Raw genomic sequence first — 26330 nt, 5'->3', positions numbered from 1 at the left:
AAAAGAGGTACACACAAGTGTTAACGTAACACTTGGGTCTCACAAATTCCCCCCTTACACAAAACTTTTAAACCCCCTAGAATTACATTATGAATGCTACATGTTAGAAGGAATGAACATCCATTTATGGAGCCATTAACCTTTTCCTACAAGAAAAAAGACTAGCCAAATATATATTTTTTTTACTTTTTTAAAAAAGAAAAAAAATCAATTACGATAAGAAAATCAGGGCAAATATTCAAGAGAGATTTCTAGAACAAACTTGGATTATTAGCCTAGTTAGGGTATGGAAGTGGACATTAAAGTGAGGACAGTATGGGTCCTTTAGTGGACCAAATGCATCACTTTCTGCATACCAAGTAGGCATGAGAAGTAAGTTTGATCTTAAATTTGCATTTTGTTTGAACCATAGAAAAGCCGTGTGCCATATGACATCTCACGTTAAATGTTGGAAAAAGTTATTTTGGGTTCATTTATAAGGAACTAATTTGCTCGTTAATTAAAAGGGAAAATTACGTGATATGACAAATATTATTATTTTATTATTTTATATGAGTATAGTTTTATTTTATTATCGTGTGTGGATATATTTTAATAAATTTTTCTATGAAAAGTGGGCTCCACTTTCTGATTTGTATTAGAATAAAAAATGTTTCCACTTCTCCTTTTTATTTTTATTTCTTTATACAGTTTCCTTCATTTCTCTCTCTACTCAACTCAAAATTCACTTTTAAAATCTCGTCGTGTATTAATTTTGAATTTTCACCAATCTCACTCTCCCTCCTAATTGATAATCTCCATTTGAGATAACCTCTAATTTGTGTATTAGTTCTTCATTGTGTGTTTTTTCTTCATTTTTTTTTTAAATTTGAAAAATTCTATGTTCTTCTGTGCTTTCATCTTTTCTTTTTTTGTTTTCAATTTGAAACTTCATAATTAGTTTTCCCCAATCGATTGATAGTGTTGATTCTCAAACAATGGATGACCAGATTCCATCTATGAGAGTCACACGAGGTACACCATTGCATGCCTATTCCCTTCAAATTTTTTTATCATTTTCTATCGGTCTAACACAATTACTGAAAGAAAATACAGGATCAATTGCAAGAAATAAAGAGGAATGTCAGATCTATCGAAGACTATGAGATCATGTCCAAGCTTAGAAACGACCCACTGAAGGCTCAACAAATCACACTAGAAGTAATAGAAAAAGCTGCAAAATTAGTTGAGTCAAAACAAAAGGGCTTAGTAGATTTAGGGTCTAAAAAAAAGAGGAAAGGAAAAGAAATTGATCCTACTAATAATGAATCAATTACCAGAGAGGATGTTGATGAAGTTTCAATTGATAATAGTGAAACTGAAAGACCTCAGGTATTTTGTATAAACCTAATTGTATAATCTGTATTTTTATACATTTATCTATTTCATTTAGTTGTATACAAACAATTTGACATGCCAAAACATATTAATTCTTATATATATTGTATAAGTCTAGTTTTTGCTAAATCATAGTTGTATAAAAGAAGCTATATATATTAATTATTTTTTATACAATTCAACCTGTTTTGATACATGCCAGGTAAGTTTATTATTATACAATAATAACAATAGTATATGATGACATATATCCAGTTATAAAATTTATTTATACATAGACAATCAATTATACATTATCTGAGCTTTTGTGTATAAGAATTGCTATTCCACATTATATGAAGATTTGTATTTAAGATTAGTACTGATTATATGTATCAGTGCAGAACATGACATCTAAAAGATATATAATATATATTAATTTGTAGTTAGTAGTAGTTTCAATCCTTTTTGTATGTTCTTTAAAAGTCAATTTAATTAAGCTCATTTATTTTTTTGGTAGGTTGTTAAGTTCATTCTCAGTAAAACCCCCAAGCAAACTCCACACATGCAATGTTATACAAACATTGACATTATGGATCATTTGGCGGAGTATTTGTCTAAGTTTCAGTTAAAGCTTTTTTATGGTACTACATGTTTTGCTCAGTTGACTACCATGAAAAGATGTCATGTTCAAGAACAATTATTTAGGTGCTTTATGTTGCGTGAATTGAAAGGTAGTTCAACAGATGGTATTCTCATCTATGCAAATGACACTAGACTATGATTCACCCCGTAGGGATTTTTCAATTATTTCTGATCTCAAGTGTGATGATGATATGTCTAGTTTTATTTCCGACACTGCTGTACCAAATAAAATTCTTAGTCAGTACTTTGAAGATAGAAATTCTATCGGTAAACAAGATCTTATTGATAGTTTTACTGGCAAGGTATGAGGTGATAACGATGATGATGCGTTAAAGTTTGCATTATTGTACTACATTCATACTTCATTTTATCTACGGAGCCTACTTGTTCAACAATAGACAAGATGAATTTTGATTTGGTCGAGTCTGGTAGATATATGGACTACCCATGGGGCAATAGAGCATTTGACGAATTTGTCACGTCCCGAGAGGGTACCCTAGGCGTGGCCGGCACTCAGAAACCATCTCTGGCTTCCGAGAGAACCACTTGGTCTCATTACTCATTTGTTCATCAGCGGAAGACTTAATAATACTAATGTGGGATTGTCATAATCAAAGGAAAAATATATAAATCTTAGAAGAAGTAGTTTCTAAGGAGAACTACTCTGATTACATCATCAGACTCTGTCTATGAAGCCTCTAATACTCTTAGATGGTGCCAATGACATGTCCATGGCTACCTCAAAAGAAACATCACACTCAACAATAATAAAAAGGATAAGGAGTTCCTTCGAATACAAGAAGGACTCACCAAATAGCAGAAAAGAAATGATCTTCAACGATGCGCCTGTTGAGGATCTCTAATACCTGTATCTGCATCATAAAACGATGCAGGTCGAATGACGTCAGTACGTGGAATGTACGAGTATGTAAAATGGTAGGAAGGTAAGGATAGATATCAATAAACTCCTCTCAAGAAAACTCATCTCAAAACTCAACATCATCTCAACATGAATATGTAATGCAAGTTTAAAAATATAATAATAAAAATAATAGTAATAAGCAATGCTTACTCAGTTGGGAGTTTCTCTAACCGACAACCATCACTTATGAGCTAGCGATGATACAACGAAGCGATGTCGTTGCCACATCCATCCAATACCTTGCCAGGGTAAAGGACATCACCATCTTGGATCTACTCATCAAAGTCCTCTTTTTGGGACTTAAGAGGCATAGCCTCCATCCTACGCTGGCTACGTAGTTCTGGGGTTTGAGTCAATTAAACTCTTACCCAACTCGGTGCTCAATACTACTCCCAAAATATGTGCTCATATTAAACTCATCATCTAGTCTCATTGGACTTTAATTTAAATCATCAAACTCATCTCATTTCATGTTCATTAATCATTATACTTCCATAAAAACATCATTTACATCTCATCAAAACATCTTGCTCAAAATATCATTTTTCTCAAATTCATTCAAATTCAACTCTTTTGCTCTTTCAAAACTCAATAAAATACATATATAGTATTAATTCATATAACTTTCTTTTTATCAATGAAAATAATAAAAAAGCCAACATCTTTACTCAAAACATATGTAAAAATATTCATGAACATCAAATCAATTATGATTCATGGGAAAGTAGCCATGAACAATAATTCCAAAAATATGAGAGATAACAATAATAATAATATTAATGCATAAATATATCAAACTCAATAGAAGAAGAATTAATTCATCTAGAATTCAAGATTTGGATAAAACTCAACTATAACTCAATTATAATAAATTTAAATATTGGGCGCATGGACGAACTCAATCCAATGCTATGAAAGCCTTACATACCTTAAATCCGAAGGTTTACTTCGAATTGGAACACTCTTGGACCCCTAGCCTTTTCTTCTCGCCGGAGCGTTTTGTGTACTACCCGGAGTATAAGAATCACCGGAGTAGTATTTTTATACTACTAAAACTAAAACTATATTTGAGAAGAAGTATATAGAGAGAAGAAATGCTTAAGAAAGCTTGATGAATAAAATGAGGAAATAAGGTGGGTATTTATAGGCGGGAAAGAGGGACCTAACAATAAATAAAATAATTTTAAAGAAAAATCTGAAAATTTAATGGAATATATTGATGTCATGGATGATGTTAAATGGAGGACAATTTATGTCATGCATGATGTCAAATGCATCTAGATGTTTCCATGGTAGGTAAGATGAGTTCTTTTTAACAGAATACTCGTTTTCGAAGCTGCGTTTGAATAAGATAAATTCCTTATTAGGATTTGGTGCCTTCATAAGAATTGTAGATATGGAAGTCTAGTTTCATATAGTTCAAGAATCAACCAATTTGGAGCAACCTACAGTGAGATATGAATTTTCTTCTATCAACACTCAATTCCGTCACAGCACTATATCTTGCAAAGATTAATTTATTTGACCTACTTATACTCCGAATTTGAAGTTATGTTCTTCATGAAAGTTGTAGGTAAGGATGTTGTGATGACTCAGAAATTTGAATCACGTAATTTGGACCAATCTATGAAAAGTTATGCCCAAAATACAGAGGATGTATTATTTTTGTCGAGAATTGAAATACCGATATACAATATTTTAAGGGTTGTTACAATATCTCCCCCTTGGGATCATTCGTCCTCGAATGAAGATGAAAATAGGAGACATAAAGAATGAATATCATCAATACATCAACTCCGATACTCAAATGGTCAATGATTCAAACTCAAGAATAAACATCGACTCAAAGGTAGAAGTAAGGAATATTACCTTGAATATCGTCATCAGAAGGCATAAATAGATGAGGATAGTTAGCCTTCATATCTTCTTCAGCTTCCCATGTAGCCTCTTCAACAAATTGATTTCGCCATAGGACTTTGACAGATGCCACTTCCTTAGTTCTTAATTTGCGAACCTGACGATCAAGAATTTGAACTGGAATCTCTTCATAACTCAAACTCTCTTTCACCCCAATGCTCTCAGTTGGGACAACAAGTGAAGGATCTCCCAAACACTTCTTAAGCATAGAGATGTGAAACACGGGATGAATAACAGCTAATTCTGGAGGCAACTCCAATTCATAGACTACGTTACCTACCCTCCTCATAATCTGATAAGGACCAATGTAGCGGGGACTAAGCTTCCCTTTCTTTCCAAATCTCATCACACCCTTCATGGGTGAAACTTTCAAGTATACCCAATCGTACACTTCGAACTCCAAATCTCTTCTTCTAACATCAGTGTAGGATTTCTGGCGACTTTGAGCAGTCCTCAACCTCTCTTGTATGGTTTTCACCTTCTCCATAGCTTGGTGAACTAAGTCTGGTCCAATCAACTCAGCTTCACCAACTTCAAACCAACCAATTGGTGATCTACATCTCCTCCCATACAGAGCTTCATAAGGAGCCATTTGAATACTCGAATGGAAACTATTATTGTATGCAAACTCAATAAGAGGTAAATGATCATCCCAATTACCTTTGAAGTCAATGACACAGGTTCTTAACATATCCTCCAAAGTCTGTATCGTACGCTCTGCCTGGCCATCTGTTTGCGGATGAAAAGCAGTACTAAGGTTCACTCTTGAACCCAAGCCCTTCTGAAATGACTTCCAAAACTGAGCAGTAAATTGAGCTCCCCTATCAGAGATGATAGACAAAGGAACTCCATGCAGTCTAACAATCTCTCTAAGATACAGTTTGGCATAATCCTCTGCAGTGTTCGTAGTCTTAACCGGCAAGAAATGGGCCAATTTAGTCATCCTATCCACAATCACCCAAATAGAGTCATGTTGTTTGCGGGTTTGTGGTAAACCGGTAATGAAGTCCATATTGATCATTTCCCACTTCCATTCCGGGATCTCTATATTTTGAGCCACTCCACAAGGCCTTTGGTGCTCAACTTTAACTTGTTGGCAATTAGGGCACTTGGACACAAACTCTGCTATATCTCTCTTCATTCCACTCCACCAGTATACTTCTCTCAAGTCATGATACATCTTTGTTGAACCTGGATGGATGGAATACTTAGAATTATGGGCTTCTTTGATGATTCTCTCCCTAATACCATCAATACTTGGAACACATAATCTTTCTTGATATCTCAACACTCCATCTCCCCCTTTGGTAAAAGCCATTACCTTCTGCTTGTGAACCTCATCCTTCAGTTGAAGAAGAATGGGATCCTGATCTTGCTTTTCTTTCACCTCTGCAACTAGAGAGGATTCAACTCCATTTCGTACTATTATACCACCCTCACTAGAGTCAATAAGTTGAACTCCCAAACGCGCAAGTCTATGCACTTCCTTTGCCAACTCCTTCTTTTCCTCTTCCACATGAGTTGTACTCCCCATAGATAACCTGCTAAGAGCATCAGCAACTACATTTGCTTTACCTGGGTGGTAGAGAATGCTCATGTCATAATCCTTGAGCAACTCTAGCCATCTCCTTTGCCTCAAATTTAGCTCCTTCTAGCTGAATACATACTGTAAGCTCTTATGGTCTGTGAACACATCCACATGTACACCATAAAGATAGTGACGCCAAATCTTAAGAGCAAATACCACATCTGCCAACTCAAGGTCATGAGTGGGGTAGTTCCTCTCATGAGTCTTAAGCTGCCTGGAGGCATAGGCAATGACCTTACCTTTCTGCATCAATACACATCCCAACCCAACTCTTGAAGCATCACAATAGATTACAAAACCATCTGTTCCATCAGGTAGGGATAGTACTAGAGCAGTAGTCAATCTAGCTTTCAACTCTTGAAAACTTTTCTCACAAGCATCAGACTATTGAAACTTAACCTTCTTCTGAGTCAGCTTAGTCAATGGTGAGGATAGGGATGAAAATCCCTCAACAAACCTCCTGTAGTAACCATCCAAACCTAAGAAACTCCTTATGTCGGTTGGAGAGGTGGGTCGGGGCCAGTTCTTAACTGCCTCAATCTTTTGAGTATCAACTTGGATTCCATCCCCAGATATAATATGACCTAGGAATGCTACAGACTCAAGCCAAAACTCACACTTTGAAAACTTAGCATACAACTCCTTCTCCTTAAGAGTTTGAAGGACAATCCTAAGGTGATTAGCATGCTCACTCTTACTTCTAGAGTAGACCAAAATATCATCGATGAAGACAATTACAAACGTATCTAGGTATGGCTTGAATACTCGGTTCATGAGGTCCATAAAAGCTGCTGGAGCATTTGTCAATCCAAATGACATAACAAGAAACTCAAAATGACCATAGCGGGTTCGAAAAGCCGTCTTCGGGATGTCACATTCTCTCACTTTCAACTGGTGATAGCCTGATCTGAGGTCTATCTTAGAGAAACATGTGGCACCCTGAAGTTGGTCAAATAAATCATCTATTCTGGGGAGAGGGTACTTATTTTTAATGGTGACCTTGTTTAGTTGTCGGTAATCAATGCACATTCTAAGGGACCCATCTTTCTTTCGCACGAATAGGACAGGAGCGCCCCAAGGTGAGACACTTGGCCTAATAAACCCCTTATCTAGGAGGTCTTTCAATTGTTCTTTCAACTCAGCAGGAGCCATCCTATAAGGAGGAATAGAGATAGGTTGTGTATCAGGAAGGACATCAATACCAAAGTCTATCTCTCTATCAGGAGGGATTCCGGGTAGATCTTCAGGAAAGACTTCAGGAAACTCATTCACAATGGGAACTGACTCAAGAGATGGAGTCTGATCATTAATATTTTTGACTCGGACTATATGATATATACATCCCTTAGAGATTAATTTTCTGGCCTTAAGGTAGGAAATAAATTTACCCCTAGGCACTACAGAATTCCCCTTCCACTCTAAGATAGGCTCATTTGGAAATTGAAACTTGACAATTCGGGTCCTACAATCAACTGAAGCATAACAAGAATAAAGCCAGTCCATACCAAGAATCACATCAAAATCAACCATGTCCAACTCAACTAAGTCAGCCATGGTATCCCTATGATAGATTGATACAGTACAATTTCTATAGACCTTCTCAGCTAAGATAGAATCACCAACGGGAGTAGACACACTAAAAGGCTCAAGAAGACACTCAGGAAGGATCTCAAATTTACTAGCCTAGTAAGGAGTCACAAAAGATAATGTAGCACCCGGATCAAGTAATGCATACACATCAAAAGAAAGGACTCGGAGCATACCAGTAACAACATCGGGTGCATTCTCTTGGTCTTGGCGACTACCCATAGCATACAGACGGTTGGTTCCCCCACCTGCACTTGAAGCTGCACCTCTATGATTACCTCTATTCTGTGGAGCTGCAAAAGAAAACTGAGCTCTACTACTTCCATCTCCCTGCCTCTTTGAAGGACACTCATTCTGGAAGTGACCTATCTTTCCACATCCGTAGCAAGCATTGGTGCCCACACGACACTCTCCCAAATGGAGCCTCCCACATCTAGCACATGATGGTTTTCCTCTAGAACCTTGAGCCATACTTAATTGGGACTGAGAACCTTGAGATCGAAAGTTTTGGTGACTTAGCGATCTCTGATCATACCTGGTATTAGGTGTAAAAGCATTTGTTGGGGAAGGTGCATAATTAGAAGACCTTTTCTGAAAGAAAGACTTGTTACCCTTCCCTTGCTTTTGCTCATTCTCATGCCCAGTAAACTTAGTCTTCTTGCTTAGGTGTTCCTCTCGGTCCTTTTTCTTGTCATCCTCAACCTGCTGAGCATATACCATCAATCTAGAAAAATCCATGTCAGAAATCATTAGCATTGCCTTACATTCTTTCTTTACATGTTTGCCTAGGCCAGAGACAAACTTCCTCATCTTAGACCTCATATGAGGAATCATTTCTGGGGCATATTTGGACAATTGAATAAACTTCAAACTATACTCTTTCACAGTCATACTCTCTTGCTTGAGGTTCACAAACTCCTCAATTTTTGCTTCACGTAGCTCTTGGGGAAAAAAGTTATCAAGAAATGCTCTTTCAAACTCATCCCAAAGAGCAGGCTCTGCATCCTCACCTCTACTTTCTTCCCACTGGTTATACCAGACATTTGCCACATCCTTGAGTTGATAAGAAACCAACTCAACCCCCTCAATCTCTGTAGCATGCATCTCTTTTAGTATCTTCCACATCTCATCAATGAAATTTTGGGGGTCTTCATCAACGTTGGAACCCGTGAAGACCGGCGGATTCATTCTCAGAAAATCTCTAATCCTTGTGGCAGCAGACGGCTCTTGATAACTAGAGCTAGGAGTTGGTGAACTTTGGCTACTATTTCGAGCAGCCACCAACTGGGTGAGCATAGCAATCGCTCCTCGAAAATCTTCCTCAGAAGTAGGAGTGGTCTGAACAGTAGGTACTTGGGGTACCTTAGTAGACCTTGCAGGTCGGCCCCTAGTTCTCCGTGGAGGCATCACTGACTGTGGAACCTCAGTGCTGGCAGCGTTCCTCTGACTAGCTGAACGTTTAGGAGGCATGTATGAAACGTGTAAACGCACGAATTAGAAAAAAAGATTTTATAGAGTTAAACTCTATCGCACGAACTCAGATTATGAAAGAAGTGAAATAATTCCTAATGTCCTATAGCTTCCTGATTATAAGTGTGGTGCACGACACACCCATAAACAAGACTCTACTAGACACGGCTTCATAGACACCCTAGGACTCTTGAACTCTGTGCTCTGATACCAAGTTTGTCACGCCCCGAGAGGGTACCCTAGGCATGGACGGCACTCAGAAACCATCTCTGGCTTCCGAGAGAACCACTTGGTCTCATTACTCATTTGTTCATCAGCGGAAGACTTAATAATACTAATGTGGGATTGTCATAATCAAAGGAAAAATATATAAATCTTAGAAGAAGTAGTTTCTAAGGAGAACTACTCTGATTACATCATCAGACTCTGTCTATGAAGCCTCTAATACTCTTAGATGGTGCCAATGACATGTCCATGGCTACCTCAAAAGAAACATCACACTCAACAATAATAAAAAGGATAAGGAGTTCCTTCGAATACAAGAAGGACTCACCAAATAGCAGAAAAGAAATGATCTTCAACGATGCGCCTGTTGAGGATCTCTAATACCTGTATCTGCATCATAAAACGATGCAGGTCGAATGACGTCAGTACGTGGAATGTACGAGTATGTAAAATGGTAGGAAGGTAAGGATAGATATCAATAAACTCCTCTCAAGAAAACTCATCTCAAAACTCAACATCATCTCAACATGAATATGTAATGCAAGTTTAAAAATATAATAATAAAAATAATAGTAATAAGCAATGCTTACTCAGTTGGGAGTTTCTCTAACCGACAACCATCACTTATGAGCTAGCGATGATACAACGAAGCGATGTCGTTGCCACATCCATCCAATACCTTGCCAGGGTAAAGGACATCACCATCTTGGATCTACTCATCAAAGTCCTCTTTTTGGGACTTAAGAGGCATAGCCTCCATCCTACGCTGGCTACGTAGTTCTGGGGTTTGAGTCAATTAAACTCTTACCCAACTCGGTGCTCAATACTACTCCCAAAATATGTGCTCATATTAAACTCATCATCTAGTCTCATTGGACTTTAATTTAAATCATCAAACTCATCTCATTTCATGTTCATTAATCATTATACTTCCATAAAAACATCATTTACATCTCATCAAAACATCTTGCTCAAAATATCATTTTTCTCAAATTCATTCAAATTCAACTCTTTTGCTCTTTCAAAACTCAATAAAATACATATATAGTATTAATTCATATAACTTTCTTTTTATCAATGAAAATAATAAAAAAGCCAACATCTTTACTCAAAACATATGTAAAAATATTCATGAACATCAAATCAATTATGATTCATGGGAAAGTAGCCATGAACAATAATTCCAAAAATATGAGAGATAACAATAATAATAATATTAATGCATAAATATATCAAACTCAATAGAAGAAGAATTAATTCATCTAGAATTCAAGATTTGGATAAAACTCAACTATAACTCAATTATAATAAATTTAAATATTGGGCGCATGGACGAACTCAATCCAATGCTATGAAAGCCTTACATACCTTAAATCCGAAGGTTTACTTCGAATTGGAACACTCTTGGACCCCTAGCCTTTTCTTCTCGCCGGAGCGTTTTGTGTACTACCCGGAGTATAAGAATCACCGGAGTAGTATTTTTATACTACTAAAACTAAAACTATATTTGAGAAGAAGTATATAGAGAGAAGAAATGCTTAAGAAAGCTTGATGAATAAAATGAGGAAATAAGGTGGGTATTTATAGGCGGGAAAGAGGGACCTAACAATAAATAAAATAATTTTAAAGAAAAATCTGAAAATTTAATGGAATATATTGATGTCATGGATGATGTTAAATGGAGGACAATTTATGTCATGCATGATGTCAAATGCATCTAGATGTTTCCATGGTAGGTAAGATGAGTTCTTTTTAACAGAATACTCGTTTTCGAAGCTGCGTTTGAATAAGATAAATTCCTTATTAGGATTTGGTGTCTTCATAAGAATTGTAGATATGGAAGTCTAGTTTCATATCGTTCAAGAATCAACCAATTTGGAGCAACCTACAGTGAGATATGAATTTTCTTCTATCAACACTCAATTCCGTCACAGCACTATATCTTGCAAAGATTAATTTATTTGACCTACTTATACTCCGAATTTGAAGTTATGTTCTTCATGAAAGTTGTAGGTAAGGATGTTGTGATGACTCAGAAATTTGAATCACCTAATTTGGACCAATCTATTAAAAGTTATGCCCAAAATACAGAGGCTGTATTATTTTCGTCGAGAATTGAAATACCGATATACAATATTTTAGGGGTTGTTACAGAATTAACCAAAAACCTGTATAAGAAGATGACACCAGAAGGGAAGTATTACAGAATACATGGTTTTCCACTTGCCATGCAAGTATGATTTTATGAATGTTGTTCTAAGGTTGACCCAGCGATTTCTGTTAAGGTGTTTGACCACATTTTGAGAATTCTCAACTGGAAGACGAGAAAAGACAAGCCTCGCCTAGACTACTTCTTGAAAGGAATGTTACGTAATGAAGATAATCTAGTAAGTCTTTTCATATTTTTAAATTAAATCAAATATTTAAATTGTGTATGTACTAGTTAAACATCTTATCCAGATTTGACTCATTTATTATAATTATACAATTAAATAGATTTTTGTATGCACAATACAGTTAATTATACTAATGTTATAAGTAACACTGTATAATGAGTTAAATTTACTTTTGTAGATCACTTTCCACAATATAAGTCCTTCTCTTATGAAAATTCAAATCCTCCAATTGCCGCCTGAGTACATTGTGTCAGAGTCTCATGTTGATGTAGGTGTGACCAATAACCCCGTTCACCCAGATGATGATTTTGAAGATTCTCCAGATTTAAGGAAGATAAAAGCCAAAGAGAAAGTTGATTGTCGTGCAATACCCGCACTGAAGAAGTCATGGCATTCTATTGTAGCACGTCCAAACATCAAACTGTCCCACCTACTTTCAATCCTTCACCTTCAAAGAAGCAGCGTAAACGTCCTCATCAATCCGTTGATGAATAGGCAATAAACCAACGTGTGCAGCTGAAAACGATAGATGACCCTACTGAAAAATCATCATCTAGCAGGTCGTCTAATTTAAGAATATCTCGCGATGAATTTGAGTCGTTCAAAAAATTGGTAAGGTCATTTTTTAAATATATATATATATATGTATATAGTTTTATATATGATAGTTAATTCTTTTTTTTATTCTATCATCATAATATAGGTAAAGAAGGAGTTCAAAGGTCTGTGAAAGTTGATACAAGAAAATTTTGCCAGAAGTGCCGCTGTGCCAGTGGAAATCTACCAGTATCCGTTGAAGTGAAATCCGCTTCAACATCATCAACAGAGGCAGAAGAAATGGACAAAATCTTATTTGTGGACTCACCTCAGGATGGAGGGGAAGCTAGTCTATCAGAAGGCAGTTCTTGAGCAAGTGAGATTGGTTGAAGTTCAATATGCATCATCAACTGGAGAAGAAAGATAGGGTTGAATATGATTAAGACGAGCAGTCGTGTTGGAGGCCATAAACAAGAAGAACACAAATCCTAATAAACAAAATGAGGTAGCTGAGCAAGAAGCTTCAACATATTTACCATCCAATATTGAGCACCAGTCTTCTCTTTTTGATCCACCATTCGATCCCAGAATAAAGTACCTAGGACAATCAAGTAACATAAATCTCCCACAGGTAAAGTCCTTTTTACTTATTATATATACTATTGATACAAAATGTATATATATAATGTTATGCATACATGGCTCATGCCCAATATTTTATGACTGTATAATCCACAGTTTTTTTATACATTTTAACATTGCATATATACATATTGACCTGTCATCTTGATTTTCTTTATTTGCTTCTATATGTAAGGATTTCAATAATGAGGATTTATTGCTTAATCAGATCATTTCAGAGGTTTGAATAGTCATATATTATTTAATTCAATTTTATACATTATCTATAAGTTGCATTTGTATACATGTTATTTTAATCTTTTTTTAAGATTGTTTGTCCAAATTTGTATAATGAAACAAATGAGGAGCCACAGTCAATGATTGAACAATCAAACGCTAGTAAAACTCCAACTGTATGTATATATTTATATGTTGTTAATTTAGATCACAATTTTATTCTTATACATTTTATTGTATTAACCTTCATCTTTCTTAATTGTATAGCTATATATACAGTTTATACAATTTCATATTTTATACAAATTTCAATGTTAATTAATATTATACAAAATTCTCAAATTCACATTTATACATGATTAAATTTTACATATATATATATATATACATTTGTTATTTTAATTTTGTTCACTTTTATTCATTAAAGGCTCTCGAATTGGATGATCTCTTGCTCGATAAGATCATTTCATAGGTATGATTATATATTAGTACTACAATTTCAATTATCTTTAAAATCTATATAAATTGGATTTATATACACATTACCTAATGTTTTGTCTTTATAAGGTTGTTTCTCAAAATTTGAATAAGGATTCTCATGAACAACCATAACTTGTCGATGATCAAACAGATGTGAAAAAGCCCCCAACAATATGTATTTAAAACTTTATTAGTTATTAGTTTTTATTTGATTTCTCAAGATGTTCTTGTGTACGTTCATCAGAACGTGTCTACTACTGCTGATAATAAATACCCAAAATCATTGTCACATCTATCTGATGGTGGCAAAGACCCATCTCTGGGTGATTGTGTCACAACCCAAAAACTGAGGTCATGATGACACACATCTCAAATCTCATTCTGATGTGTAAGCCTAAAATAAAATCATACGGTACTCCCAAATAAAAGTCAGGCCATAATTAAATACAATAAACGGACAATAATAAAATTATCTTAAAATCTGGTGTCATAAGTATAAAGAGCAATTAATATAAGGTTCGAGTCTGAAGATATAACATAAGTCTCTAAATGATACAAAAGATTGATATATAAAAATAGACTAGTGACAATCCGAATTCTGGGACCTCATCACTAATATGAGAATACACTATCCGCTAGAATATGAGTTGCTATGTGAGGTACCCAGACTAGTATCTGCATAAAAAAGGGACACAGAAGTAGGGGTGAGTACAGTCCACATGTACTCAGTAGGTTTTAGTTGACTGAGTATAAGAAATTAATCAAACCTATGAAATAAATTAAGGAACGCTTCAACCTGCATACAAAAAAGTCCCACTCCATCATCAGTGCCGCAAATTTATATAGAATGATGCGAATAAATTAATTCCATAACAACAACTCATAATCATAATTAACCAGATAATTCAAGTAGTACTAATATCAATGCAATGCAATGCAGTGCAATGCAATATGATGATGCAATCATGTGGTGGTACGGTGGAATTAAGACTGTCGCACAGCCTATCGTATACACCTGTCGAGCTGTGCTACCGAGTAGGATACCTCAATCACAATATCTCATCATCCTTGCTACCTCTTTTTGGTCAAGGGATCATAATATATCCACTATCCTGCCGTAAAACTGCCTTGGTCAGGGACTCAAGATACAAAGGTTTAAAGGTGTTTCATTTTTTTTTCTCAAAAAGAATTTTCATATTTCTCAACTTTTCATGTTTCATGACACGATGAATAAGGATGAATGCATCAAAACATATATGACATGGAAGTAATATTCAACTCACATGTAGTACAAGGTTCAAAGTTCTCAAAACTTAACCTACACATGATATTCACCTCAATAAATAGTAATGGGAATGAAATACTTCAATTTAAATATTTACCCCTTTCTCAAAAATATTTCAATACTCAGGCATGCTCAAAACTTCCAACTCAACCCCTCAGGTGGACATCACAAGTCAAATAATATACTCAAGCCTCTCTCACAGGCAAATCATGAATCTCATGCTCTCAAAGCAAATAAGATAATAAATAAGGCCCCACACGGGCTATGTAATACAAATAAACCCCCACACAGCAGCACATTAATAAATAAGCCCCACACAAGCATCACAATATATATAACATTCTCAACTCATACTACAACCCCATCCCAAAGTCTATGATATATGATTGACTAATTACCCCATCTAAGTCTCCAAGAAGGATAGTCAAACCTACCTCAATTGCTGAAACTGCACCTGAATACCTCCACCGAACAAACAACTCTAGAATTCAACGCCCGGAATGACAACTCACTATCAACAATGAAACATACACATCACAAAGAGTCCAATGACACCTATATTAATAGGTTTTAGAATCAGGGGTAAAATGGTTCAAAAAAAAATTATTTCCGAAAAGGGCAAATTTGGAAATTTATTGGACAATCACATTCTATTGGTAATAAAGAACTCATGGTTGAAAAATCCATAAAAATAGAGCTCAAAATGAGTTAGGAATCACTATTTTTTAAAATTCGAATTAGGGAAGAAACAAAGATTTTTGGGATTTGAAACTAAGATTTAGGAGTTAAAATCATCAAATACTTGATGAAAAAGAAAAGTTTTAGGTCAAAAATCACTTATCCAACACTTTGCCTCGAAAATCTCTTATCAAATCGCCTCAAGGAGTTCAAGAACTCAAACAAATGGTGAAAAATTGAAATGGGAAGAAAGGGGCATTTTTTCCCCAAAAAGTTAGTGTTTACGCGTGTTGACCGTGCATTGACCGCGGTCAACTTACACCGCCACCTTTTAAAATATGTTTTTGACCCTCAAAACTCATTCGGAACTCTATAAATATGAACCAATAGTGCAAATTGATTAGAAAGCACGTTTCGGAGCCAATGAAACTAGCAGAATCACCATTCGAAGCTTGAAACTCGATTTGTTGACCAAAGTCAAACTTAGCTCATAAAAATCAAACTTTTCAACTTAAGACCTCAAATCCATGTATTAACCCCAAATATGATTCCGAAAAATCCCCTAGACCAATTTCCATATTTCGAAGCTGATGGAACTGACGGAACTCCATTTCGATACCCGTAGCTTCAGTTGGTACCAAAAACCACTTTTTAACACTCAAAGTTTATGAAAACTCAAAAACTAACAATTCACAACCTATTAAGATTTTAACAAAACCAACAACACAAACCGATCAAATAATACCCGGAGGCACTAAAGATAGGTGTAAAATGTTAATTTTGCATAAATTTTCAAAAATGACCCTCAAGGTCATTACAATATCCACCGCTAAAAAGGATGTTCGTCCTCGAACATAAGATAAAATAAAGTACCTGGGGTCTTAAAAACCCAAGGGTATTGAGCCTGCATATCAGACTCTAACTCCCAAGTCGCCTCCTCAGCAGGCTGAGGCTGCCACTGCACCTTGACTGAAATGACCTCCTTGGTCCTAAGTCTCCGATGCTTCCCATCTAGGATAGCTGTCGGCTGCTCCTCATAAGTCAAATCTGGACCCAATTCTACCACATCATAAGAAAACACGAGACTCATTCGGTATGTACTTGCGAAGCATGGAAACACAAAACACCAGATGGATAACTGACAATTTACGGGGTAAGGCCAACTCATACGCCACTCCACCTACTCTTCTTAGGATTTCAAAGGGGCCAACAAACCTTGGGCTAAGCTTGCCCTTCTTCCCGAACCTCATCACACCTTTCATGGGCGATATTTTAAGCCATACACAATCACCTACCATGAACTCTAAGGGACGAACCGTCCTATCAGCATAACTCTTCTGACGACTCTGAGCTGTCAATAGTCGACCCTGAATCACACGTACCCACTCCATAGCATCCCTGAGTATGTCAGTATCCAATGCATCAACCGCAACAAAATCAAACCACCCAATGGGTGATCAGTATCTACGACCATATAATGCCTTAAATGGTGCCATCTGAATGCTGGAGTGATAAATGTTATTATAGGCAAACTCCACTAAAGGAAAGTGTTGTTAGTCCCATCGGGCACCAAAATCAATCACACAGGCCCTAAGAATATCCTCCAACACCTGAATAGTCTGCTCGGACTGATCATTGGTTTGGGGATGAAATATTGAACTCATCTTTAGTCGCGTACCCAAACCACGCTGCAATTCCCTCCAAAAGTGAGAGGTTAACACTGAACCCCGATCCGACACAATAGAGATAGGCACCCCATGCATCCTAACAATCTCACAAAGATAGATCCTAGCTAATTGATCTGCATTGTGGCTAGTCTTCATTGGAAGAAAATGGGCTGATTTGGTCAATCGATCCACAATCACCCAAACAGAATAATGCTTACCCAATGCCATGGGTAATCCAGACACAAAGTCCATAGTGATACACTCCTATTTCCACTCGAGAATGGGCATTCTTTGCATTGAACCACCTAATTTCTGATGTTCATACTTCACTTGTTGGCAATTTAGACACTTAGACACAAATCAACAATGTTTTTTTTCATGACACACCACCAGTAGTGTTGTTTCAAGTCATGAAACATCTTTGCCACTCTCGGGTGAATCGAATACTTAGAACAGTGAGCCTCCTCCAATATCATACGTACCCATTCACCAACCTTGGGCACACAAATGCGACCAATAATCCTCAAAACTCCTTTTGGATCAAGAGAGGCTAATTTTTATTCACCACTCAATACTTTGTCTTGAATGGCCCTCAAACTTGTCATCTTCAAACTGGTGTGTATGAATCTGGTCCATTAAAGTAGACCTATCCTCAATAAAGGCCAAAATACCATGATGTGTAGAAATATCAAGTTGAATCATCTGTCTAGACAATAAATGAACCTCCAACGCCAAAGGCCTCTCATCAACCATAAGGAAGGCCAAACTACCCATACTAGATGCTTTGCGACTCAAGGCATCCGCTACCACATTAGCTTTGTTCGGATGATAAAGAATAGTGATGTCATAGTCTTTCAATAACTCTAATCACCTATGCTGTCGCATATTCAGGTTCAGCTGAGAAAATATTTACTTAAGGATACGATGGTCAGTATATACCTCACAATGCACTCCATAAAGATAGTGCCTCTACAACTTCAGAACAAATACTACTGCCGCCAACTCTAAATCGTGGGTATGATAGTTCTTATCATGTACCTTCAACTGTCGAGATGCATAAGCTATAACTTTACCTTTTTACATCAATACACCACCTAAGCCGACTCCCAAAGCATCACAAAATACAATAAAGGCCACACCCTCCTCGGGTAAGGCTAGAATAGGTGCTGAAGTCAATAACTCCTTGAGATTTTGAAAGCTCATCTCACACTCATCAATCCACTAAAATGCCATGATCTTTTAAGTTAGCCTAGTCATTGGGGCTGCAATAGAAGAGAATCCTTGAACAAACCAACGATAATAGCTTGCCAACCCAATAAAACTTTGAATCTAGGTAACTGAAGTAGGCCTAACCCAATCACGAACCCCTGCAACTTTGGCCGGATCAACCATAATACCATCCTTGGTCACTATATGACCCAAGAATATCACGGACTCAAGCCAAAACTCATATTTGGATAATTTTGCATACAACTTCTCCTCTTTCAATCTCTGAAGGACTTTTCTCAGGTGCCTAACATGATCCACCTCATTCTTGGAATAAACCAAGATATCATCAATAAATACGATCACAAATGAGTCCAAATAATGTCAAAATACCCAGTTCATCAACTCCATAAAAGCATCAGGGGCATTAGTCAACCCGAAAGACATAACCACAAACTCATAATGCCCATAACAAGTCCTGAATGCAGTCTTTGGGATATCAGATTCCCGAACTCTTAATTGATGGTAACCCAACCTCAAATCAATCTTTGAGAACACCGATGCACCCTGAAGCTGGTCAAATAAACTATCAATGTGAGAAAGAGGATACTTGTTCTTGATGCTGACTTTGTTCAACTATCAATAGTCAATACACATCCTCATAGTACCATCTTTCTTATTCACAAATAAAACTGGTGCACCCTATGGTAATACACTAGGTCTAATAAACCCCTTCTTCAATAAATCTTCCAATTGTTCTTTCAACTCCTTCAATTCTGCCGGAGACATCTGATAAGGAGAAATAGAGATGGATTTAGTGTCAGGCTCCAAATCAATCATAAAATCGATAGGATCTCTCACCACTCTTATAGTCTCTATAGGAGATGACTCTGTAGTGAGATCACATACATGAGACAAATAAGACAAACAACCCTTATCCATCAAGCGACCAAACATAAATATAAGATATTACCCCCTTAGGATACAAACTCGGATTACCCTTCCACACCAAGCTAGGTAAATTGGGATAAACTAAGGTCTTTGCATAACAATATAATATAGTATGATAAGGGGATAATCAGTCCATACCCAATATCACATCAAAATCAAGCATGCCTAATAAAATCAAGTCTACATGGGTCTCTCTACTCGAAAATATCACCAAACATACCATGTATATCCGATCCACTACTAAAGATTCACCTACTAGGGTAGAAATAGTAATAGGCATAACAAGGGACTCACTCACATAATCAATACCCACATCAAAATAAGTCGACACATAAGAAGAAGTAGACCCTAGGTCAAATAATACTGAAGCAAAATGATGGAAAACTGGAATAATATCTGTAATAACTACATCAGAGGCCTCTGCCTCATATCTACTTGGTATAACATAACATAACTGAAGGTCACCCTTAGCCTGCGAACCACCATAAGCACCATTTCATGCTCTACCCTTAGCACCACGACCTCTAGTATTCTGTGAAGAACCTCAAACAGTTGGAGCATCTGTAGAACGAATAACTGGTTCCTTAAGCCATCTGTAGAATGAGCACATTTGGGGAAATCTTGGGCCTTATTCCCAAACTCATCACACACATAATAACCTCGAAAACCCCGTGTGGGATAACTAAAAGTATCGACACGGCCTCTAGAGCTCGAAGAACTCTGAATATCTGCATGTACTGGTCTGCCCTGATAACCATGGGTTCTTGAACCCGAATATTCTCTGCCCTTAGAGGAATGACCACTGAACTCAACCTACCAATAGAACCTCTTATCCCCGCCCTGTCTAGCAGGTCGGATACTCTCTATTATCTTTTCTTGATCAATAATATGTTGAAATATACCCTAGACAGTATAAGAGAGGTTGTAGCCTCCTAGATAACCAGTGAATCCCTTCACCAGCTTGAAAATCCGATCAAACTCGGTGGAAATACTCGACATAGCATAATGAGATAATTTATGAAAGTGAGCCTCATACTTAGATACGGATAGAGAGCCCTAGTCCAGTTTGTCAAACTCATCTCTGCGCTGATCACGGAGGCTATAAGGCACAAATCTCTTAAGGAACACCTCAGTAAACTGTTCCCTACTTATCATAGGAAAACCAATAGTCTACGAGAAAGAATTGACCTTCACCACTCCTTAGCCACTCTCGCAAGCTGATATGAAGTATAAGCTACTCCATGTACCTCTAAAATGCCTAGGTTGAATAACGTGTCTTAGAAATCAGTCAAATAGTCATAGGCTTTCTCTCCGGTTGTGCCATCAAACCTTGGAGGTACCAATCGAACATACCTCTTAAAGCTCTTCTAGCAAATATTGGCAGAGCTGCAAATCTTCGAGGTGCAATAGAAGACACTAAAGAAGAATCAAGAGTCTGAAATCCTACACTAGGCCCCTGAATTAGCGGTGTAGCACCAAATATGATAAGAGAACCTAAAGTACTTGGAAGAATACCAGGGGTAGGAGCACCATCCAGTCTAGCCAATAATCAAACTAGTAGCTCCTAAAGCATCAGAGCACTATCGGAACCACAGAAGGCTGGGATGGCCTCTACTCCTCAGTCTTCTACTCCAAGTCATCTTCATGCTCATACATAGGCTCAGGTAATGGCTCTCTAGCTCACCCACGAGCAGCTGCCACTCCTTTTACTCGGCCTCATCTCCTAAATCCACCACGTCCTCTACCTTTCTCGTATACTGGGACTCGAGCAGTAGGTGCAGCCTCACCCACAGTAATTATAGCTCTGGTCCTTAGCATTTGCGTAGAAGAAATATATTAGAGGTATACAACACTTGATATGAATAAATCACACGAAGGAAGTAAAAAGAAGGAAATTCTCCTATTAAGTATCTTGTAGCCTTTTGAAGATAAATACGGATGTCTACATATCGATCCGTAAGACTCTACTAGACACCCTGCTCTATAACTTATGAAACTGGTGAACCTAATGTCTAACTCTAAGTCTTGTATCCAATGATTGCTTTGCAATAGGAGGAGGGGGGTAGTTTGTAATGGTAGATGGATTGTTGGGGGGGTTTACTCTTCATAGGTAGCGCACTAAGAGTTACATACATGACCGGATTTGTGGAGTTATTGGAATCAAATTTTTCATAGTTGGACGAGATAGGACGAAAGTTGGAAACAGAAGGATGATTGGTACTTTTAGGAATAGTAGAGGTGCTAGGATTGCTCGAAACAAAAGCATGATTAACCAACATATAGTGTCCAATTAAATCACTATTTTCGACACTATTGGTGTGAGTTGGAATTTTGGAATTTGAGCTATGGGAGTTTAAAAATTGAGATTTTTGATTTTTATCATTTCTAAGGGTGCGGGGGTTAGTTTGGGATTGAGAGATGTTTTGGACATTTAACAGAATAGTGATTCCAATAGAATTTTTCGACATTTCAACACTAGTATTGACGTTTGAGTGGTCGGGGGGTAGGGTGAGGGTCATTCTTTGGATAATTTTGCTCTTAGAGGGTACTGGGGTGTTGTGGAGTATAATTTGACTAAAAAAAAATTTCCGCCCACCAGAGCTCTGGGGCCGCCGCCGCCAGCAAGACTAGCGAAATTGAAAATCCTAAAATTCAAATTCGAATTGAGAAAGGGTTCACCTGATGGGGATTTTTGCATATTTGGAATCCTCTCATCATGATGAGCAGGTTGGCATTGTTAATTTTGGATTTCTAGATCTGCCACTGCCATCCAGCGGTGGAGGAACCCTAATTCTAAAATTGGACGAGCTAGGATTCGAATTTGATGGGATTTTTGGGTGGTTGTATTTGTAGTGGTGTTGTACACAAACCCCAATAAAATTTGGAATTTTAGGTCCCATTCGCCACGACGCTGCCTTCACTGGAAATTGCCCCGCTGTCGAAAAACTTTCGAACGGATATTCAACGGGCTATGGTTTGTAGAAATGGAATATTTTTGCATAGTTGTGCTTGGAATGTCATCCTCTACAAGTTGGCATTGGTCATGGCTTTTGAATCTCACCGGAGCTCCATTATCGACAGTGAACAATATGTCGTCGGCGTTCCTACCATCAAATGGAGTTGGTTTTTTTGGAGGAGGTGCGCCTTGGGAAAGGCTACCAACTTCAGGAGGTACACCACCTCTAAAGTTGCCGGAAGACGGACGAATTTTAGTCCAACAGTCTGGCGATTCACCGGAATTTCCCTACAACTTCGGCGGGCTGCTGGCAGCAAACGACAAGGTGGAATGAGCTGAATTTTTGATATGTTGTACTACATGAATAGATCTAAGATCTACAAAAAAATGGTTTCTCAAAATTCTTTGTAGAATTTCTATGGAAAATTTTTTCGTGTCCAGCAGTACCTTGTTCTTTCGAAATTGCAATTTCGATCGTAGTTGTATTTTGCAATTTTTCAGACTTCTGGATTGAATTTTTTAACAATTCCAATTGCGTTGCATTCCTATCATTAAGGTCTACAACTTGGTCTTTCAAACAAAATTTTTTGAGGTCCGAGAGGGGGGGATCTACCCCCATGGAAGCCTTAAGGCTTATTTTCCCCTTCTTGAGCCTTTTCTAGTGAGATGTTTTAGAGAGAGTAAAAATTTTTGGTTAGTATATCAACGGTATCCTTTAGGTATTGCAAAATATGTTTGATACTGTTCCAATATCTTCGTATTGGGGATGAACTATACCTTGCCAGCAAATTAACAGAAAATATTATATCAGGCTTGTTGCGTTAGAAAGATACATAAGTGCACCAATAGCACTGAGATGTCGTACTTCAGGGCCAAGAAGTTCTTTATCCTCTTTTGGAGGTCAAAATGGATATTTTTCCACTTCAAGTGATCGAACAACCATTGGAGTACGTAATGGATATGCTTTGTCCATGTAAGATCATTTTAAGATTTTCTCAGTGTACGAAGATTGGTAGACAAAAACCCAATCGGCTAAATGTTCAATTTGCAGACCCAGACAAAGTTTTGTCTTTCCAAGTTCTTTTATCTCAAATTCTTTCTTTAGATATTTAATCGCCTTTTGGACCACTTCAGGGGTTCCAATGAGATTTATGTCATCAACATAAACGACAAGTATAACAAACTTTGATTCCATCTTCTTAATAAAAACACATAGACAAATGATATCATTTATATAACCTACATTTATCAAGTACTCACTAAGACGATTATATCACATACACCCTAATTGTTTCAGACCATATAATGATATTTGGAATTTGATTGAGTACATCTCCCAAGACTTAGTAGATGCTTTAGGCAATTTTAATCCTTTTAGGATTTTCATGTAAATCTCATTATCAAGTGAACCATAAAGATAAGATGTAACTATATACATTAGATGGATTTCAAAATTTTTATGTACAGCTAAACTAATGAGTTATCAAAAAGTTATTCCATCCATAACAAGTGAATATGTTTCTTCATAGTTGACCCCAGGTCTTTGAAAGAATCCTTGTGCAACAAGGCGTTCTTTGTATCTTACAATTTCATTTCTCTCATTTCATTTTCGCACAAAAACTCATTTATAGCCAACTGATTTTACACCTTTAGGGGTTTGGACTACAGGTCCAAAAACTCACGTTTAGCAAGTGAGTCTAATTTTGATTGAATTGCCTTTTGTCATTCTGGCCAATCATGTAGCATTCCCTTTTAGGAGAATACCACTTACGAAACAAAAACTAATTATTACTATTATTTTACCCTAAAAAAAACTTATTGAAATACGATATAGAAGTTTTATTCAAAAAAATGATTTCCAATTCAACAATACTGCAGGTCCATAAAATACACAAAACTTCAAATAAGTAATTATCACAAAAATATTATCTTCCTTCGTGCATAATGACAAGTCAAAATATAACCTAGTACATTGCATAACTTGAGTTAAACGCACACTCTAAAATAATAAAATTAGTCACTTGGTTCAAGTTACAAGCCTTCAAAATTTCGTACATAAGTGTCACACGTGTATCATGTACAAGTCCCCAAAATAATATACAAAAACTAGATGTATATGCATATGTGATCTTCAAAAGAGCTCCCAAAAAGTCTACTCCACATGACCATCTTCATATCCCGTCTCACACATCACCTACGATAAGAAACAACTATCGCTAAACATAAAGCTTAGTGGTGTATAACCTTTGGACTTAGAGCTATTAAAAATTCTCAAATTTCCTTTTTCATCATAAGCGGTTCAATAAGGTAGCATTAAGTCCAAGTGAACAAGTATGTCAAGTATCGAATACAAATCTTAGAGAGTTTCAAAATATCAATACTAATATTTTAAGGCTTAAGTACCAAGGATGCTTATAATTCAATTCAAAAGAGTAGTCAAATAATCAATTTCACCCCATATGTACATCATGCCTTCATACTAAGCACAATCAATATCAAGACGGACCGAAGCCCCGAAATCAAGAAGTGTCCATATCAAGAAGGGTCGTCACCCAATATCAAGAAGATCAAAGACCATGTTGAAGTGGCTTTTCACTCGTACTCAAAAATGGACAAAAATCCATCGTCAAGATGAAATGTAAATCCAAAGTCAAGATGGGAAAGATCTGAATCGAGAGGCATGCCAATATCGATGACAAGTCACCATAACAAGAAGGACAAATTCCCAACAAGAATGCAAAATGATCAAGCAATTCGTACAAGTGGGCGATTCAGCGAAAGTTTGCCAATACTTGAGATAATAGTCATACCAAAATACAAAACAAGGAGTAAGGAAATAACCCAACAAAATACTTTAAATTTCAGAAAAATAAAATATTTCAAGTTCAAGTTTATACACGAACCTTGGCGTTTTAGCACACAACAAGTTCTACCACCACTCGAGGAGTTCAATTTCTCTATGTCATAGATCAACCAAAATCCACTTCGTCAAACAGTTCCTCTTAGCTTGTATAAGAGAATATACACCTTAAATACACAATCAAATATCTACTTAAGTTTAAAAGTTTCAGCATATCGAAACTAAACATAAAATCACTGAAAATCAACCTAAAGTATCAAAACGGAAATTCTGGGCAGCACTACTGTCTTGTATTGCTGCTCAGTTTCGAAGGGGTAAATGGGATAATTAGGCTTTGTGTCCTCAAAGAAAGTTATAGCTATATGTCGTAGGGTCATATAAAACTTTGAATCACCCCTACAGCAATTATGTACAACAAGATATGCTCAAAATACCCACAGCAGTCCATGTAGGATTTTTAGACCAAAATCTGGGCAGCACCTCCCGTGTATTTCATCACCCTTTTTCGAGTCAATAAAAGCAAAACTGGATTTTGGATCCTAAATAAAAGTTATATCCCTATGAAATAGCTTTCTAAAACATCTTGAATCACCCAAAACTAAGTTTTACACAAGGAGTTATAATACAATTACTAACAGCAGTCCCAACCAAAAATGGGTTTGCAACCAAAGTTTATTCCCCCAATTTTGACAACAACAACTTATCAAGAACATCAAAAACAATATAAACAATCATTATACTTCATA

General features: G+C 36.7%; 1 pseudogene; it reads left to right on the top strand.

Moving 5' to 3' along the window:
- Nucleotides 1–1149: 1149 nt before the first annotated feature.
- Nucleotides 1150–13015, top strand: LOC129899761 (uncharacterized; annotated as a pseudogene).
- Nucleotides 13016–26330: the final 13315 nt, after the last annotated feature.

The sequence above is a fragment of the Solanum dulcamara genome, chromosome 8 (genome assembly GCF_947179165.1).
Source record: "Solanum dulcamara chromosome 8, daSolDulc1.2, whole genome shotgun sequence".
In the NCBI taxonomy this organism is placed as follows: domain Eukaryota; kingdom Viridiplantae; phylum Streptophyta; class Magnoliopsida; order Solanales; family Solanaceae; genus Solanum; species Solanum dulcamara.
The sequence above is the reverse complement of the archived record's forward strand: the minus strand, read 5'-3'. Positions and strand labels throughout refer to the sequence as shown.